Source organism: Balaenoptera physalus, assembly GCF_965194825.1.
Source record: "Balaenoptera physalus genome assembly, chromosome: 7".
Classification (NCBI taxonomy): domain Eukaryota; kingdom Metazoa; phylum Chordata; class Mammalia; order Artiodactyla; family Balaenopteridae; genus Balaenoptera; species Balaenoptera physalus.
The window spans coordinates 55,868,148-55,887,521 of record NC_138886.1 but is presented as its reverse complement, the minus strand read 5'-3'; the positions used below and the strand labels follow the sequence as shown (position 1 = coordinate 55,887,521).

Sequence of the window (19,374 nt, the reverse complement as noted above, 5' to 3'; positions counted from 1 at the left end):
TTGGCCTATCAGTAACAGTTGATCACTAGTGTTTAAGATAAAGTTAAGATATGTAAGAATGGCCTTATTCCAGCTAAAGTCTTTTACTCCTCCCCTCTAAAAGGCATTTAAGAAAGTGAGTTAAAATGATATCATGGAGATAAGTAATAAACTTCAACTTATAAATGTGTATATATATGAATGTGTACATAGACATAAAGTTAAACTTTTGATAATTTAGGCACTTTGTTATTAGGAACACAAAGTAATGTAGGGAGTTGCATAACCTTCGTTGCCTAGGTTGTGGCAGAGCCAGTGACAAGTAATGTGAAGTTTGGTTGGTCAGCTATGTCCTCATCTAGGGAGAAGTGGACCTGGAGAAATCTTCAAGAGTTTACGGATACCGTCAAGTGGAAGGTTCCTGCTTCAGTGGACATTCTCCTCCCTCCCCCTCCTCTTTTTCTTCTTCCTCTTCCTCCTTCTGCTTCTTCTGGTTTTCCTTTTGTTTCTGTTGCTGCTTCTCTTTTTCCTCTGTTTCTCTATCCTGCTCAAGGAAGATTAAGCTCCCCAAGGGCAGAAATTTCTGTCTGTTTTTGTTCCTTACTATATCCCTGGCACCCCAAACAGCTCCTAATACATGGTCGGTCCACATTAATATTTGCTGAATGATTAGATCATGCTCCTGTGGTCCAAGAACCATAAATGGCCCTTCTCACCTTCGCAATGGTGAGATTGCGAGGGGTGGAAATCGGAAATCATCGAGTTCTCTAATATCTGAAGCTCTTGACCACACCACAGGCGGTAAACAGAAATGACTGTGGACAAGGTATGTGAAAAATACTTTGTAAATGGCAAAGCGTTCTTCACATTCATTGTCATTATTACTTAGGATGGTGACTGATGATCTTTGGTCTAAAATTGCCATGAATTCCTAATACGACCACTCCTTTCACTAACCCATGAAGGTTTCGCCTGGTAAAGTCTACCTAGTCTTTAAGAGTCACTCAGCGCCACCTCTTTCACGACTACTCCCCTGTGCCTCCTAAGTAAATGTTTGCAGAACTGTTGTACCTTTCAGAGTACTTCTTGTCTATCTTGTATTTAATAGGTTACGTCTAACTTTCTGCTTAGTAGATGTTTAGATCTTATTCTGCTTATTTCTCCATAAAAGATACTAACATCAATTTATTCAATTGTATTAAGAAGTCGTATCTTTCCAGAAAAATCAAGAAAATTTCTGTAAATTCTGAGGAGAAGGTTGTAAGCAGAAAATGTAAGCAGGAAAACTTTTCCAAGCAAAATTTGCAAGAGAACCAAAAGTTACTATAGGTGCTAAAAGGTTCACTTTCTGGTTGCTTCAGGCCCAGTTTCTTGCCATTTCACCTATCTACTGAAAGCTATTTGTGAATTTATAGATGAAATGAAATTTATGGTGCTGAAATTATGTACAGAGGTTTTAATTCTTTCTTTCTTTTATTCAAGATATTTACTCTATATTTTCTGTGTGGCAAGCTCTGGTATGCAGAGGTAAATAAGACAGAAACAAATCTTTCAGAATTCTCTGGTCTCTAGAATAACCAAGGCACAGGCACTTTATGGAAATATCTCAAGAATCCTAGCAAATAATTTCTTTGTGTAATAATAACCAGCATAAAGGATCATGTTTGTATAACACTTTATTCTCTGCTGAACATTGCCAGTCTTAACTCATTTTGCTCCTCCCTCTTCCCAAGTGTCTAGCACAGCCCTGGGTATCTGTGAAGACCTAGATAAATACACAACAAACTGAATTGAAATACCTGACTAAATCACTGTTTTTGAAGCCAAGTGTCTAAAGCAAGAATTGTAAGTAGCAATGTTTTAAAATAATTTGGATTCGAATGCCTTTGGCAAGTAATGCAGAGTTTGCCCCAGGCCCTGCTACTCCCTATTGTATTATCACACATTTTACTGTCTACCAGTTCCTACAGGCATTTGAGATTTCAGGGAATCTTAACAACAGTGACTCTGTTTTTAGAGGTGGATCAGTAATCTTTCAGTATTCAATATCTAAACCATCTAGACATAGGTAGACAATCTGTAGCCTTCAATTTAACTTAAATTCAAATTGAATCTCAACTTTTTAGTCAATAAACACTGAGCTGACATTTTTTACAAGTCTTTGCATTAGACTGTGGAGAATCAATAGAAGGATTCATCTAAGAAAGGATCCCTGCCCTTAAAGACATTATAACATAGTCAGAAGTTTAAAACTCATACACATGAAAAATACTACTAAGTGGTGTAAAATATTTTGCATGAAGATGCCAAAACCCTGGAAGCTGACTGGAAGAAGGGAGACTTCTCAGATGGGTGGGATTTGAAATGAGTCTTTGAAGCACTGGTAGAAATTGGAGAGTTGGAACAACTCTTGAGGGCACTGCAGATGACCCAGGAGCAAAGTTTTAGAGGTGCAAACACACAGGGCATGTTGAGGAAGACAATGAACAGCATAACCTGGCTGGAAATATAGTTTGAGACAAGAATGTTAAGAGCTTAATGCCAGGTAGAGCTGCCAATAAAAAACAGTGAGAGTCACTCAAAAACTGAGTGACAGTAACAAAGAAGTTTGAAAAGATTAAATCTGAGTTTGTATTTTTTTTTCAGTATATAATAGAGGGAGAGTGGAATTGGAGGCCAGCTACTTGATTAGGGGGGTCACAGTGTTCATCCAGATGTTTGGTAAACCATCTGATTTAGGATCAGAAAAGGGAAGAAAGGGAGAGGAAGGAGAAACTTCCTGTCTATAAGATAATTGACAGGACAACTGACAAAACAATTGACAAGTGATTAGTCACATGGGAAAGAAACAGAAGCAACAAGTTGACTGTGGTTTTGAGGCCAGACTATCAGAACAATATTGATGTTATTGGGTGGGGGTGGAGGGGAGGAAATATAAGATCAAGAGCTGATTTTTAAAGGGAAGACGATGAGTTAGGTTTGAGTCATGAAGTAATGCAAGGCAGTCAAGAAAAATGTAGGTCTAGAGTTTGGGACACAATTTGGGACTAGAGATAAAGATAAATAAGTTACTTCTAATAAAATGTTAGTTGACTTTGGGTAATGAATTAACTCTCTGAGGGGGAGAGTATAAAAAGAGAGGTTGGAAAGAAAAGATCTGAACTCTGAGGAATGCCCCAAAATTTGGAGAGCAGGAGTAAGAGACCAGAGACAAAAGCAGAGAAGAAATGATCCTAAGAGTGAAAAGCTTCCCCATCACAATATCTCAGAGCCAAGGGAGGAAATCCCAAGAAACAGAAGTGGTTGACAGTAGAGAGGTCGGGAGACTAAGAACTGGGAATCAGCCCCAGGGTTATTAGAGAGGGCTGGAGGGCATTGAGGTGATTGGGGCTGGATAACATTTCAGATTCCTTTATCTATCCCGGAATTCTGTGAGTTGATTCGAAGATTAGGGAAACACAACCTGAGGGAGCCCCACAGCAGTAGAGCAGCGTGGGACATGAGGAGGTCAGGCTGCAGTTGCCTCATTACAGGGTAACCCAAGTATGCTACAGTTAAGGCATGTGGTATATTTGGACATTGCCATGTGGAATAAAAATGACACACAACCTATGGATTACTGTCCAATGCATCTTAAAGAAAGTCAGCTCTGAAGCATGACACCTAATACTGTCCCTGAGAAATCTGCATCACCTCCATCAGCCCCAATGCCCGCTGTATATTATGCAAATACCCCACATCTGGTGATTCATCTGCCATTTCATCAAATCAATTAATTCAACAACTCAACAAGCACCCAATGAGCACCCATGCATATTGTGAGGCACTGTGAGGGGTACTTGGGATTCAGAGAACCTAAAAGGTGTGGTCTTTGCCTATGAGGAGCTGCAGTTTAATGGAAAGGCTCACAGACAGAAGAAATCTGAGAAGACATGTTGAAGAGTGGGAAAGGAACATCCTGCTGATGGTGAGAGTTCACGTAATAAAGGCAAATAGACCAGTTGCAAGTGGCAAGAGATATAGTTCATCTATTCATAGAATATTAGGTTTCAAAGGGAGCTTAAAAAACATCCAGGTCAACTGGCATTTGACTCCTGCTACAACTGTCTGATTACTGCTCACACTGAATATTCCTACTGTACATTTTTGTCACTGTATGTCAATCATTCCCTTCCACAGAACCACAGAATTTCAGAGTCACAAGACCTTATTTGTAGGTAATTTCATTCAAGTTTCACCTCCTCACTTCAACCCTTTCTCACATGAATCCATTGTCATCTCTTTTCTACTATGTGCACCTGGATAGTGACCAATAAATAGCAATAGTTGCAGTTTTCCTTCATTTTGCTAAACATTCTTTCATCATTTTATGTAGAATATTAAGCCTTTTAGTAGGCCCAAATCACGCTTTTGTTAAATAATGGTTGCCTATATTATAAGTTAATGTAATTATAGTTTTTTTTTTTAACAGCTTACACCTGAATATAGCTTGTAAACACAGGCTAGCCTGGAATGTTGACTGCCTGCCAAAGGGATAATCACAAACAGGTGTTAGATGTAAAAATCCAAATTTTTAAGTTCCATTAACCCTCCAAAATTCTAAGCAGAGAGACGATTTCAGGAGTAAATTCTTTTTGGTGCAGATTTATTTTGTGCAGAAAAAAAAAAAATCTCACCTCATAAAACTGCTCAACAAGAATAATAAGCATAGGACCAGCAAGAGAAATCCTACTATTTTGAGGACAGGAGAAAATTAGCTTGTTTGTGCCCCTGAGCACAATTTCTGAGGCAGTTTCTCCCTCCTCCAATGGTGTGGAGAGAAAATGTGCCCATGTTTACCCAACTATGGCACCCTTATCATGGTCTACAACACCAACTCAAAGTATGAGAAAATCTCAACCCACTCGATACTCACATCAGGCCTTGGCACGGCTCCTCAGGCAAAGACGCAAAAGAAAATAAAACAACAAACAGTTGCTCTTTGTTAGATTCCCTCATAGAAGCCAACAAAACAAACAGCCAAAACAAAAACAAAACTTAGGTTGCTGCCGAGACCAATGCAACAAGCAGTAGCTCCAACCCAGGGTTCTTTTTAGCTGGCAGAGGGACGCACGAGGACGGATAACGGAAAATTGTGGGGCTAAGGTACACTGAGCAAGAGAAGAAAAGATATCATCCCCATCCAACTCAGGCTTTCTCTTAACATGAGGACAATTCAAACCAAAACTGATGCTAAGGAACTGACTGAAGCCCAACCTACTGGCAAGTTTTGGTTTTACTTTCAGTGTCACTTCTCTGCATGCAAGTACCCATTGACCTGCGTGTGCATATTTATTTATTTACGTATTTATTTATGTATTTATTTATTTTAGGTTGTTTCCATGTCTTCGCTATCATAAATAGGGCTGCAATGAACACTGAGGTGCATGTGTCTTTTTTTTTTTTTCTTTTGTTATTGGTTTAAAAAAATTTTTTTTTTTAAATCTTTATTGGAGTATAATTGCTTTACAAAGGTGTGTTAGTTTCTGCTGTATAACAAAGTGAATCAGCTATACATATACATATATCCCCATATCTCCTCCCTCTTGCGTCTCCCTCCCACCCTCACTATCCCACCCCTCTAAGTGGTCACTAAGCACCAAGCTGATCTCCCTGTGATATTCGGCTGCTTCCCTCTAGCTATCTATTTTACATTTGGTAGAGTATATATGTCAATGTTACTCTCTCACTTTGTCCCAGCTTCCCCTTTCCCCACCCCATGTCCTCAAGTCCGTTCTCTACGTCTGCGTCTTGATTCCTGTCATGCCCTAGTTTCACTAGAACCATTTTTTTTTTTTTGATTCCATACATATGTGTTAGCATACGGTATTTGTTTTTCTCTTTCTGACTTACATCACTCTGTATGACAGACCTTAGGTCCATCCACCTCACTACAAATAACTCAATTTCGTTTCCTTTTATGGCTGAGTAATATTCCATATTATATATGTGTCACATCTTTATCCATTCATCTGTCGATGGACACTTAGGTTGCTTCCATATCCTGGCTATTGTAAATAGAGCTGCAGTGAACTTTGTGGTACATGACTCTTGTTGAATTATGGTTTTCTCAGGGTGTATGCCCAGTAGTGGGGTTGCTGGGTCATATGGTAGTTCTAATTTTAGTTTTTTAAGGAACCTCCATACTGTTCTCCATAGTGGCTGTATCAATTTACATTCCCACCAACAGTGCAAGACGGTTCCCTTTTCTCCCCACCCTCTCCAGCATTTACTGTTTGTAGATTTTTTGATGATGGCCGTTCTGACTGGTGTGAGGTGATACCTCATTGTAATTTTGATTTGCATTTCTCTAATGATTAGTGATGTTGAGCATCCTTTCATGTGTTTGTTGGTAATCTGTATATCTTCTTTGGAGAAATGTTTATTTAGATCTTCTGCCCATTTTTGGAGTGGGTTGTTTGTTTTTTTTGATATTGAGCTGCACGAGCTGCTTGTAAATTTTGGAGATTAATCTTTTTCAGTTGCTTCATTTGCAAATATTTTCTCCCATTCTGAGGGTTGTCTTTTGTCTTGTTTATGGTTTCCTTTGCTGTGAAAAAGCTTTTAAGTTTCATTAGGTCTCATTTGTTTACTTTTGTTTTTATTTCCATTTCTCTAGGAGGTGGGTCAAAAAGGATCTTGCTGTGATTTATGTCATAGAGCGTTCTGCCTATGTTTTCCTCTAAATTTAGGTCTTCAATCCATTTTGAGTTATCTTTGTGTATGGTGTTAGGGAGTGTTCTAATTTCATTGGTTTACATGGTTTAGCTGTCCAGTGTTCCCAGCACCACTTATTAAAGAGACTGTCTTTTCTCCATTGTATATTCTTGCCTCCTTTATCAAAAATAAGGTGACCATATGTGCGTGGGTTTATCTCTGGGCTTTCTATCCTGTTCCATTGATCTATATTTCTGTTTTTGTGCCAGTACCATACTGTCTTGATTACTGTAGCTTTGTAGTAGAGTCTGAAGTCTGGGAGCCTGATTCCTCCAGCTCCGTTTTTGTTTCTCAAGATTGCTTTGGCTATTCGGGGTCTTTTGTGTTTCCATGCAAATTGTGAAATTTTTTGCTCTAGTTCTGTGAAAAATGCCAGTGGTAGTTTGATAGGGACTGCATTGAATCTGTAGATTGCTTTGGGTAGTATAGTCATTTTCACAATGTTGATTCTTCCAATCCAAGAACATGGTATATCTCTCCATCTGTTTGTATCACCTTTAATTTCTTTCATCAGCATCTTATAGTTTTCTGCATACAGGTCTTTTATCTCCTTAGGTAGGTTTATTCGTAGGTCTTTTTTATTCTTTTTGTTGCAATGGTAAATGGGAGTGTTTCCTTAATTTCTCTTTCAGATTTATCATCATTAGTGTATAGGAGTGCAAGAGATTTCTGTGCATTAACTTTGTATCCTGCTACTTTACCAAATTCATTGATTAGCTCTAGTAGTTTTCTGGTAGCATCTTTGGGATTCTCTTTGTATAGTATCATGTCATCTGCAAACAGTGACAGCTTTACTTCTTCTTTTCTGATTTGGATTCCTTTTATTTCTTTCTCTTCTCTGATTGCTGTGGTTAAAACTTCCAAAACTATGTTGAATAATAGTGGTGAGAGTGGACAACCTTGTCTTGTTCCTGATCTTAGAGGAAATGGTTTCAGTTTTTCACCATTGAGAAGGATGTTGGCTGTGGGTTTGTCATATTTGGCCTTTATTATGTTGAGGTAAGTTCCCTCTAGGCCTACATCTGGAGGGTTTTTATCATAAATGGGTGTTGAATTTTGTCGAAAGCTTCTTCTGCATCTATTTAGATGATCATATGGTTTTTCTCCTTCAATTTGTTAATATGGTTTATCACATTGACTGATTTGCATATACTGAAGAATCCTTGCGTTCCTGGGATAAACCCCACTTAATCATGGTGTATGATCCTTTCAATGTGCTGTTGCATTCTGTTTGCTAGTATTTTTTTGAGGATTTTTGCATCTATGTTCATCAGTGATATTGGCCAGTAGTTTTCTTTCTTTGTGACATCTTTGTCTGGTTTTGGTATCAGGGTGATGGTGGCCTCGTAGAATGAGTTTGGGAGTGTTCCTCCCTCTGCTACATTTTTGAATAGTTTGAGAAGGTTAGGTGTTAGCTCTTCTCTAAATGTTTGATAGAATTCGCCTGTGAAGCCATCTGGTCTTGGGCTTTTGTTTGTTGGAAGATTTTTAATCACAGTCTCAAATTCAGCACTTTGATTGGTCTGTTTATATTTTCTATTTCTTCCTGGTTCAGTCTCAGAAGGTTGTGCTTTTCTAAGAATTTGTCCATTTCTTCCAGGTTGTCCATTTTATTGGCATATGGTTGCTTGTAGTAATCTCTCATGATCCTTTGTATCTCTGCAGTGTCAGTTGTTACTTCTCCTTTTTCATTTCTAATTCTGTTGATTTGAGTCTCCTCCCTTTTTTTCTTGATGAGTCTCGCTACTGGTTTATCAATTTTGTTTATCTTCTCAAAGAACCAGCTTTTAGTTTTATTGATCTTTGCTATTGTTTCCTTCATTTCTTTTTCATTTATTTCTGATCTGAAATTTATGATTTCTTCTGCTAACTTTGGGGTTTTTTTGTTCTTCTTTCTCTAATTGCTTTAGGTGTAAGGTTAGGTTGTTTATTTGAGATGTTTCTTGTTTCTTGAGGTAGGATTGTATTGCTATAAACTTCCCTCTTAGAACTGCTTTTGCTGCATCCCATAGGTTTTGGGTCGTCGTGTTTTCATTGTCATTTGTTCCTAGGTATTTTTTGATTTCCTCTTTGATTTCTTGGTGATCTCTTGGTTATTTAGTAGTGTATTGTTTAGCCTCCATGTGTTTGTATATTTTACAGATTTTTTCCTGTAATTGATATCTAGTCTCATAGCGTTGTGGTTGGAAAAGATACTTGATATGATTTCAATTTTCTTAAATTTACCAGGGCTTGATTTGTGACTCAAGATATGATCTATCCTGGAGAATGTTCCAGGAGCACTTGAGAAGAAAGTGTATTCTGTTGTTTTTGGATGGAATGTCCTATAAATATCTATTAAGTCCATGTTGTTTAATGTATCATTTAAAGCTTGTGTTTCCTTATTTATTTTCATTTTGGTTGATCTGTCCCTTGGTGAAAGTGGGGTGTTAAAGTCCGTTACTATGATTGTGGTACTGTTGATTTCCCCTTTTATGGCTGTTAGCATTTGCCTTATGTATTGAGGTGCTCCTATGTTGGATGCATAAATATTTACAACTGTTATTTCTTCTACTTGGATTGATCCCGTGATCATTGTGTAGTGTCCTTCTTTGTCTCTTGTAATAGTCTTTATTTTAAAGTCTATCTTATCTGATATGAGAATTGCTACTCCAGCTTTCTTTTGGTTTCCATTTGCATGGAATATCTTTTTCCATCCCCTCACTTTCAGTCTGTATGTGTCCCTAGGTCTGAAGTGGGTCTCTTGTAGACAGCATATACATGGGTCTTGTTTTTGTATCCATTCAGCCAGTCTATGTCTTTGGGTGGAAGCATTTACTCCATTTACATTTAAGGTAGTTATTGATATGTATGTTCCTATTACCATTTTCTTACTTGTTTTGGGTTTGTTATTGTAGGTCTTTTCCTTCTCTTGTGTTTCCTGCCTAGAGAAGTTCCTTTAGCATTTGTTGTAAAGCTGGTTTGGTGGTGCTGAATTCTCTTAGCTTTTGCTTGTATGTAAAGGTTTTAATTTCTCCATTGAATCTGAATGAGATCCTTGCCGGGTAGAGTAATTTTGGTTGTAGGTTTTTCCCTTTCATCACTTTAAGTATGTCCTGCCACTCCGTCTGGCTTGCAGAGTTTCTGCTGAAAGATCAGCTGTTAACCTTATGGGGGTTCCCTTGTATGTTATTTTTTGTTTTTCCCTTGCTGCTTTTAATATTTTTTCTTTGTATTTAATTTTTGATAGTTTGATTAATATGTGTCTTGGCGTGTTTCTCCTTAGATTTATCCTGTATGGGACTCTCTGCGGTTCCTGGACTTGATTGAAAAAATATGGAATGCTTCATGAATTTGCGTGTCATCTTTGTGCAGGGGCCATGCTAATCTTCTCTGTATCATTCCAATTTTAGTACACGTGCTGCCAAAGTGAGCACACATGTGCACGTTTAGGAGTAGGAGAAGGGGAGGGAAAGAAGAACTCCAGCATGTTCTAGCTACATACCAAGAACTTTACACAGGTATCTTTATTTGTTTTCTGGCGCTGCCATAACAAATCACCACAGACTGGGTGGCTTAAAACAGCAGACACTGTACTTATAGTTCTCTCACAATTCTGGAGACTAGAAGTCTGAGATCAAGGTGTCACATGGCCATACTCCTGCTGAAGGCTCCAGGAAAGAATGCTTCCTTGTCTATTCCTAGCTTCTGGGGGTTCCTGTCAAGCCTTGGCATTTCTTGGCTGCAGCAGATCATTCCAATCTCTGCCTTCATCGTCTCATGATCTTATTCGTTGTGCATATCATTGCACGTCCTTTCCTCTTCTTATAAGGACACCAGCCATTGTGTTAGTGCCCACCCTATTCCAGTATGACCTCATCCTAACTAATTACATCTGCAAACACCCTACTTCCAAATAAGGTCACATTTGGAGGCTCCAGGTGGACATGGAATTTGGGGGGAACATTATTCAACCTGCTACAGCACTTCATTTCATTCTTGGAGCAACTTGTGGTCTAGATACTGTTAGACCCATTTTACATATGAGGAAACAGTTGACATCGAGCAGCCTTTCCTCAGTTGCATGGTTGTACTTGAACTCAGGCCTCTGAGGCCCCACTACACCACGAGGCTTTTCAATAGTGAGACTCAAACCTGATGGCAAGAAAAGGCCAACTTGCATGCAGTCCTGATGACCAATCCCATTCCTACCTCCTCGTTTCTCTTGGGCTCATAAGAGTGGGGTCAGAAGAGACAGGGTAGGTTTTCTAAGCCATATTTCTCTAATGTGTTCTAGTCCTTTTAACATGCCTTGCCTCTAAGTCCTCCCTCAACCTAATTGTTTTTATTCTGAAAAAGCAGCATTATCGTTTCCTCCTTCTCATTCTTTTTACTTTATCCCTTAAAGAAGAAGGGATGAAACTTGTAGTAGCTACAAATGGGAGTGGCTGCCTAGGCCCCAAGAATGGGGCTGTGTGGGGAACTGCTTCTCCACCCATAACTCCAGGCATGTGGTTTCAATGAGCGCTGCCTGCTCTTACTTGACCTCCCTTCCTCAGCTACCGTGATTGGCTGAGGAATGGGCATATGTCCCCTGCAAGACTCTAAGAGCTTAGTGTCTATAGGGTCCACACACCACCCACCAGAGCTCCTGCCCCTCTTTAGCAGGGAGATACACTCCCCCACTGTTTCCCTTCCTCTACCTCATCTGGGCTCCCTCCTGCCTCAGTCTACGTCTCTCCACCCTTCCCTCTGGGCAGCTCAGTTCTTCCTCCACACCTAGGCTTGGGAAAACAGACTCATCTCGGCACAAAGGAAAGCCCTGGGGTTTTCACAACAGGGCCCAAATAAAACTCAAACTAATATCTCAGCACATTTTCCTGCCTCATAAATCTACATGCCTCAAAAAAATACTGGAGGAGTAGATACCAAGGTATTAACAGGGGCGTTTCTGGGTGGAGGACTTGCACATGTTTTTTTACTTTCTCTTTTTCCCCTTCTATTTTATTTTCTAAATAACTTGCCATGGACACACATTGCTTTTTAAACAGAAATAATTTTTAAAAAATCAGTAATGGAGAGTATAGTTAAATTGCTAAACAACAGCAACAAGAAAACATTTTTAGAACTTGGCATAGTTGCACTGATACTTAGTAATGGAAAATTGGAATTTAGGTCATAAATATTGCATAATAATGATCTCACTAGTGTACACAGTCAGTCTACAAAGCCCTTTTCATTTTCTAGAAGGGAAGGTTGAGGTGAAGAGAGATTACGTGGCTTAACCAAGGACTGATCACCTTGTGAGTGCAGGGCAGGGTTCATTTCTGGTTTTTCCTCCCAAAATATTTTCCTCCAAAAGCAATGCAGTGCAATGCAATGTGATATGATGTGATGCATTATAAATATGTGAGGGAGATTAAGAGGTACAAACTTCCAGTTGCAAAATAAATGAGTCCCAGACATAAAATGTACAGTAATACATTTCAATAATTATGTAATATCTTTGTGCAGCAACAGATGGTAACTAGACCTTATCATGGTGATTATTTTGAAATGTATAGAACTATTGAGTGGGTCCTTTGTGGTTTTCTGGTGACACGGTTGGTGTGCCATGGCACTGGTGAGGCTGGCAGCAAAGTGGCAGACAGGGAATTTTGGGACACGTCGTGAAGGAGCTTCACAGGTAGGATTCAAGAATAAGAAAGTGAAACACAGGATATGGCAATCTAACCATCTGCAAGCCTTCATGGGGAGTGTTCCTGAGGGACACGTCTGCATTCTGAAATGAAAATTCAGCAAAATTACAAGAAATTACTATGGAGGGTAAAGAAGGCTCAAACCACACAGGAGTCCCAATTCACAGATTGGTACCCTGATCATCTGAAACATCTCTATTTAGATGAAGAGGAAAGACTCAAGAATCAACTTAGAAAAGTTGACCAGTCTTTGTTAGAACAAGTTGACTGGCCTTTGTCAGAAGAACGAGTTGATCAGCCTTTGCCAGAAGAGCAATGTAACGTTGACCAGGCATTGTCTGAAGAACACTGTAGCAATGAGCAATCTCAGCCAGAAACAATGTAGCATAAGAGTAAACTCCATTACTATGCCAAAGAAAAATAAAAGAAAACATCAAATCAAAAAGCACAGGAAGGGGACTCCCCTGGTGGCACAGTGGTTAGGAATCTGTCTGCCAATGCAGGGGACACGGGTTTGATCCCTGGTCAGGGAACTAAGATCCCACATGCTGCAGAATGGCTAAGCCCACGCACCACAACTACAGAGCCTGCGCTCTGGAGCCCGTGAGCCACAAATGCTGAGCCCGCGTGCCACAACTACTGAAGCCTGCACACCTAGAGCCCGTGCTCCGCAACGAGAGGGACCACTGCAATGAGAAGCCCACACGCCACAACGAAGAGTGGCCCTTGCTTGCCGCAACTGGGGAAAGCCCGCACGCAGCAATGAAGACCCAATGCAGCCAAAAATAAATAAATAAAATAAATAAATTTATTAAAAAAAATTTTTTTTTAAAGCACAGGAAGAATATGAATGGGTACAAGCTAAGTGTGTTGCTAAGAAACAAGAATTTGAGAGTAGAAAACAAGAGAGAGAAGAAGCTCAAAGGTTCTAAATAAGAAGAAAAAGTGTTCAAAGTATTGAGCAAAAAGACTATAAAAGGCCAACCAAACTTGAATTTACAAATGGAGTAGCTTCTTAAAAAAATACAAGAACAAAATTAAGTCAGACATGTCATCCTTAATCAAGGGTTAAAATATCTGCTGTTTACTGAGTTCTCTGTATACGTACTAAACCTCCTAACAATTAACTAAATTTATCAGCAGAAACAGGGTTGTTAAGTTATACTAAATTTAAAATGTCCAAATATTTTTGTTTTTGTAAGAGAAAATTTTCCATGTATGTTCTACATAATATTCTTTTTAAAAAAATTTATTTGCATCTGAAGGAAGGTTGGCCTGGAGAACTGAAAGAACCTCCTATTTGAGCGACAGGTTCAAGCATATAATACTTTTGCACCATACGAAATTCAGATGAAATAAAATGTTAAAAAAAAATGGAGTTACTACGTTGTATATGAGGAACTAACATAGTGTTGTAGATCAATTAACCTTCAAAAGCAAACAAACAAACTCATAGAAAAAAAAGATCAGATTTATGGTTACCAGAGTTAGGGGTGGGTGGAGGGGGAACTGGATGAAGGCAGTCAAAATGTACAAGCTTTCAGTTATAAGGTAAATAAGTACCAGGGATGTAACGTACAACATGATAAACATAATGAGCAGTGCTGTATGTTACATATGAAAGTTGTTAACAGAGTAAATCCTAAGAAAGCAAAAATTTTTTTTTTATTTCTTTAATTTTGTATTTATATGCGATGATAAATATTCACTAACTTATTGTGGTCATCATTTCATGATGTATGTAAGTCAAATCGTGATGCTGTACACCTTAAACTTATACAGTGTGGTATGTTAATTATGACTCAATAAAACTGGAAGTAAAAAAAAAATGCTCAGGGCTTCCCTGGTGGCTCAGTGGTTGAGAATCTGCCTGCCAGTGCACGGGACACGGATTCGAGCCCTGGTCTGGGAAGATCCCACATGCCGCGGAGCGACTAGGCCCGTGAGCCACAATTGCTGAGCCTGCGCGTCTGGAGCCTGTGCTCCGCAACGGGAGGGGCCGCGATAGTGAGAGGCCCGCGCACCGCGATGAAGAGTGGCCCCCACTTGCCGCAACTAGAGAAAGCCCTCGCACAGAAACGAAGACCCAACTCAGCCATAAATAAATAAGTAAGTAAATAAATAAATAAATAAAATTAAAAAAAAAATGCTCACATAAAGTACCTAGAACAGTGCTTGCCACATAGCAGGTGCTAAATCAGTGTTAGCTATTTCAGGTCCAAAAAAAAAGTCCAGTATTTCCCACTCTGCTAGGCCTTACAGGGAAGAAAAAAAAGAACACAGCCTAAGTGTGAGAAAGAAATGCACCCAGGGTTTTTGGGACATGGGCAAAGAGGAAGAGCTCAGGAAGGGGTGAGAACTACAAGGAGCCAGCAATTTACCTAGAACCAGCCTTAGCAACCCTCCTAAAGTCAGGAACCAAAATCTTGATATGAGTTTATCTGGAATGTGACAAAAAGGAATGATGGCTAGCCCTCTCTCTTGAAAATGGGGATAGGGGATTCAGAGGTGGGGAGAAAGTCAAGGCAGAGGGGATCAGATAGAGGAGGGAGGAGTCCACACGTGGGCCACCCTGAAAATTGGCCTTCCTTGAGTTGTGGTCAACCCAGGGGCTGGAGGCTGGTCCCTTGCCATCATACCAGAAGTCACATACTTGGCTTGGAATCCCACGTGGTCTCCACCTGCCAAAGAAGGCCTTTGCTCAAAGTGAGGGAAGGGAAAGTATGGATGGATATTCTGGCCAGAGCAACTGAGGTGGTTGTTTGTAGAAGGAAGGAGGCCCAGGTTTGGCTCACTTTCTGAAAGGCACTCATATAAAAGAGAGTTTTATGGTTTGATGTAAACTAATGATTAAGTACTTTTCCTGCCCTAGCAACCCCCACGTTACTGAATGGAGAAGAAATAACTGGGGAGATGGCTCCTTGTTGAGAAAAAAGTTACTAAAGTCACAAAGGTCAAGTTTCATTAAGGTCAAATTCCTCAGGTAAGTCTCCCAAGTGCAGGGGTGGGGGCAGGAAATGAGGGTGGAGAAGAGAGGGGTATGGGAGAAGTTGAACTGTTCCGCTGGCTTTTAACAATGAAAAATAAAAGAGAGGGATTCAAGACAAGGAGGAGGTTCTGGAAGGCCTGGAAGGAATGTGTCCTGTCCTCTTCTTCTCTCATTCTTGGGGAGAAGAAGGAGATGCGGGACACACATCCTTGACGTTTGAGAGTGCCCTTATGTAGAGATTAATACCTGCTTCTTGCCTGAAATTTCTGAAGGGGGAGGTTCACTGGAGTTTAGGGGGGTGAGGGTGTGAAGGGCTGTAGGGTTGTTTTCAGGGATGAAGAAAATTCAGGCACCCCTCATTCCAGGACCCTGAGCCTTTAGTGACCTCTGAACACCCCAAAAGTTATTGTGGCTTCAGGCGACACAGAGGGAGGGAAATCAGGGGCACAGGAGTCCTGGGCCCTTATCAGGACCACTGACATTAGACTGACCAGGGTGAGCCTGGGAATATTTCCCTCCCCCACTCCAAGATAATAGAGCCACAGTTTAGCCTGTTCTGGGAGAAGGGGGGATATTTGAAAAGCATATATGATTGGAATTTCAAGTGGGACTGGATTCTAGCAGTTCCCCCAAAAGTTAAACATAGATTTACTGTATGACCCAGCATTCTACTCCTAGGTATATACCCAAGAGAATGAAAATATATGTCTACACAAGATGTATACATGACGTGTGGACACCAAGGGGGGAAAGTGGTGGGGGGCAGGTGGGTGGGATGAATTGGGAGATTGGGATTGACATATATACACTAATATGTATAAAACAGATAACTAATAAGAACATGCTGTATAAAAAAAAATAAAATTCAAAAAAGAAAAGATGTATACATGAATGGTCATAGCAGCATTATTCATAATAGCCAAAAACTGGAAAGAACTCAACTGTCCAGCAACTAGTATATGGACAAATAAACTGTGTTATATCCATACAATGCAGTATAATTCAGCTTAAAAAAGGAATGAAGTACTGATACATGCCACAATATGGATGGACCTGGGAAGCATCATGCTAAATAGAAGAAGCACATATTGTAAAATTCCATTAAATGAAATGTCCATAATAGACAAATCCATAGGCACAAAAAATAATGAGTGGTTGCCTAGAACTAGGGGTATGGGGGGGAGGTAGATGGATGGCTGATAAAGGGTATGGGGTTTCATTTCCAGATGATGAAAATGTTTTTAAGTTGGTTGTAGTGATTGTTGCACAACTCCGTACATATACAAAAAAAACACTGAATGGTACTCTTTAAATAGGTGAATTGTATGGTATGTAAATTATATCTTAAAAAGCTGTTAGAAAACATGGGGCTGGATTGAGTCGTAATAAATGATCTGCAAATTATGAAACTGGATTGAGATGTGATGAAGGTCACTCTCTGCCCAACAGGCTAGGAGGTTTGATGGGATACTATTGGCAATAGTTACTAGAAAACAGTTGCTAGCATCTTCAACCATGTAGCCCAGATAAGCTGTTCAGAGAGAACCTAAGAAAGAAGCAGACGAGAAAGAGAGACAGCCCTGACTAGAATCTTGGTCCTTGTTCCAGGCCCTTTCACAGTCTGGGTTGTGGTCCCAGTGTCAGGTTTGGCCAGATACCTGTGTGGAATTATGATTTTTGCTCAAGTGGGTCTCTGTTACATCAGACAGTTCTAAGAACACAAAGGAGCAAAAATGCCTGAGATTTACCTACTGCTGCATGCCGACTAGGCCTGACCTCGTTTTAGGGTGGTTGGGAGGAGAAGGATAAGGTAGACCTACAGAACCAAATAACCTACATGTGTTCTAAATTTTCTCCTTTTTCCTTGTCCTGACTCATCTCTGGGAGGAGAGAGGGAGGCAAAACTGTTGAACCCAGACATCTAGGATTGCTGTAAGATGAACCTGGTGTGGTCCCTGCAACTCAGACTGAAGGGTCCCCAGAGTCCCAAAATTTTAGGAACTCTGTGCCAGAAATGGAGACAAAAGACCAAATATATATTTCTCATTATAAATCACAATATCACACAGCCATTTCACCCAGGGACTTCCTATCCAGGGCTGATCAAGATGACAATATGTTCCCAGGACTAAATGGAGGAGGGAATCTATCACCTGAAGCCTGAACCTGGGGAAGCAGATGCAGTGCTTGGACCAAGTAGAGGGGACATCTGAATTCATTGTCACATAAAGGAAGTCCGAGGTTCCCACACTGGTCTTTGGTTTCAATTCAGTTTGGAAAAAAAAAAAAGTGAAATGATGACTCATCTCTTCAAATTCAGTCAGGGGCAGGAGGAGACTGCTGACTCATGTTTTGGGGTCAGATCAGTGGTTCCTAAACCTGGCTGCACAGCAGAATCCCCTGGGGAACTTCAAAAACATACAGATGCCTGGGCACTACTCCAGACCTCCTGATTCAAAATCTCCAGGGGTGGGGTCCAAAAATCTGTATTTTTCAAAATTTTGATCAGGTGGTTCTGAATTAACCAGCCTCTCCTAATTGGTGACTCAGCATTAGGGAATCCCTAGGTTTGATGACGTTGGTCACAACAATATTTGTGAAGAAAAGTAAGTAAAAGGGAGAAAAAGAAGGTGAGAACCCAGAGACAAACAGTGGCTATTTAAATATCTGGCTTACATAAAAAGAAATGAAATTGAGTTACTTGTAGTGAGGTGGATGGATCTAGAGACTGTCATACAGAGTGAAGTAAGTCAGAAAGAGAAAAACAAATATCGTATGCTAACACATATATATGGAATCTAAAAAAAAAATGGTTCTGAAGAACCTAGGGACAGGACAGGAATAAAGACACAGACGTAGAGAATGGACTTGAGGACACGGGGAGGGGGAAGGGTAAACTGGCACGAAAGGAGAGAGTGGCATGGACATGTATACACTACCAAATGTAAAATAGCTAGCTAGTGGGAAGCAGCCACATAGCGCAGGGAGATCAGCTCGGTGCTTTGTGACCACCTAGAGGGGTGGGGTAGGCAGGGTGGGAGGGAGATGCAAGAGGGAGGAGATATGGGAATATATGTTTATGCATAACTGATTCACTTTGTTATACAGCAGAAACTAACACACCATTGTAGAGCAATTATACTCCAATAAAGATGTTAAATAAATAAATAAATAAATCTGGCTTATGTCTGTCTGTGCCTCTTTGATTTTCTTCTGCTAAGAAGAGCTGATATTATGAGCCTCAGGTTACCAGTCAGGAGAAAAGTGGAAGCACTCAGACATGAGTTTATCTCTCCTAAGGTGCCAGAATTAGTAGCAGGTTGGCTTTTAGAAACCATGGTAACTGGTTAGAGGGTGGCACTGTGTGGAAAGTGGAGAGCAGTCGACACAGGGGGTTGAAAAGTTGGATCAGGCTCCACTCCTCACCAGCTGTGTGAGTTGACTGCTCTGAGCATTGGTGGTAAAATGCCTGAACCAAGAGAAGGAGTTCTGTTAATGATATTTTGTAATTTACATAGAATACCCAGAATTTCTTGCATTAGGTGATTAAGGTGAAAAAGGGTCTGCTGGTCCCTTTTGCTTAAGTGGCATGTTAAAAATTAGTGACTTCTTTATTTAATGACCATTCTTACTCTGAACTTGGTGTCAGATGAGGTAGAAAGCAGAAAACAAAAAATAAAGAAATTAATATGCAAGCACTGCTTTCCCTAACTATTACTCTGGAATCTTAAGACCACATGGCTGTAATTTTCACATATTCAGTCCACAAAGAATGCTTATTAATTGAACAATGTTATGTTCCAGGCACCAGGGATGCAGAGGTACCCAAGACATTGTTTCTGCCTCAAGGGGTTCACGTCCAGTGGGGAAGAAGACAAATGAGCAGAATTCTCGTAGAGGGTGGTAAATGCAGGCACAGAGAGTCTGCAGCTGTCTTCCAGCCTCTCTGACAACTTGTCTACCGGGAGACAC

The 19,374-nt window shown here is 40.2% G+C and overlaps 1 pseudogene across 1 annotated transcript; it reads left to right on the top strand.

The window, feature by feature from the left end:
* Positions 1-6,719: 6,719 nt before the first annotated feature.
* Positions 6,720-18,924, top strand: LOC309664978 (thyroid transcription factor 1-associated protein 26-like; annotated as a pseudogene). The gene is made up of 2 exons: positions 6,720-12,864; positions 13,253-18,924. The product of its transcript is annotated as a thyroid transcription factor 1-associated protein 26-like (transcript).
* Positions 18,925-19,374: the final 450 nt, after the last annotated feature.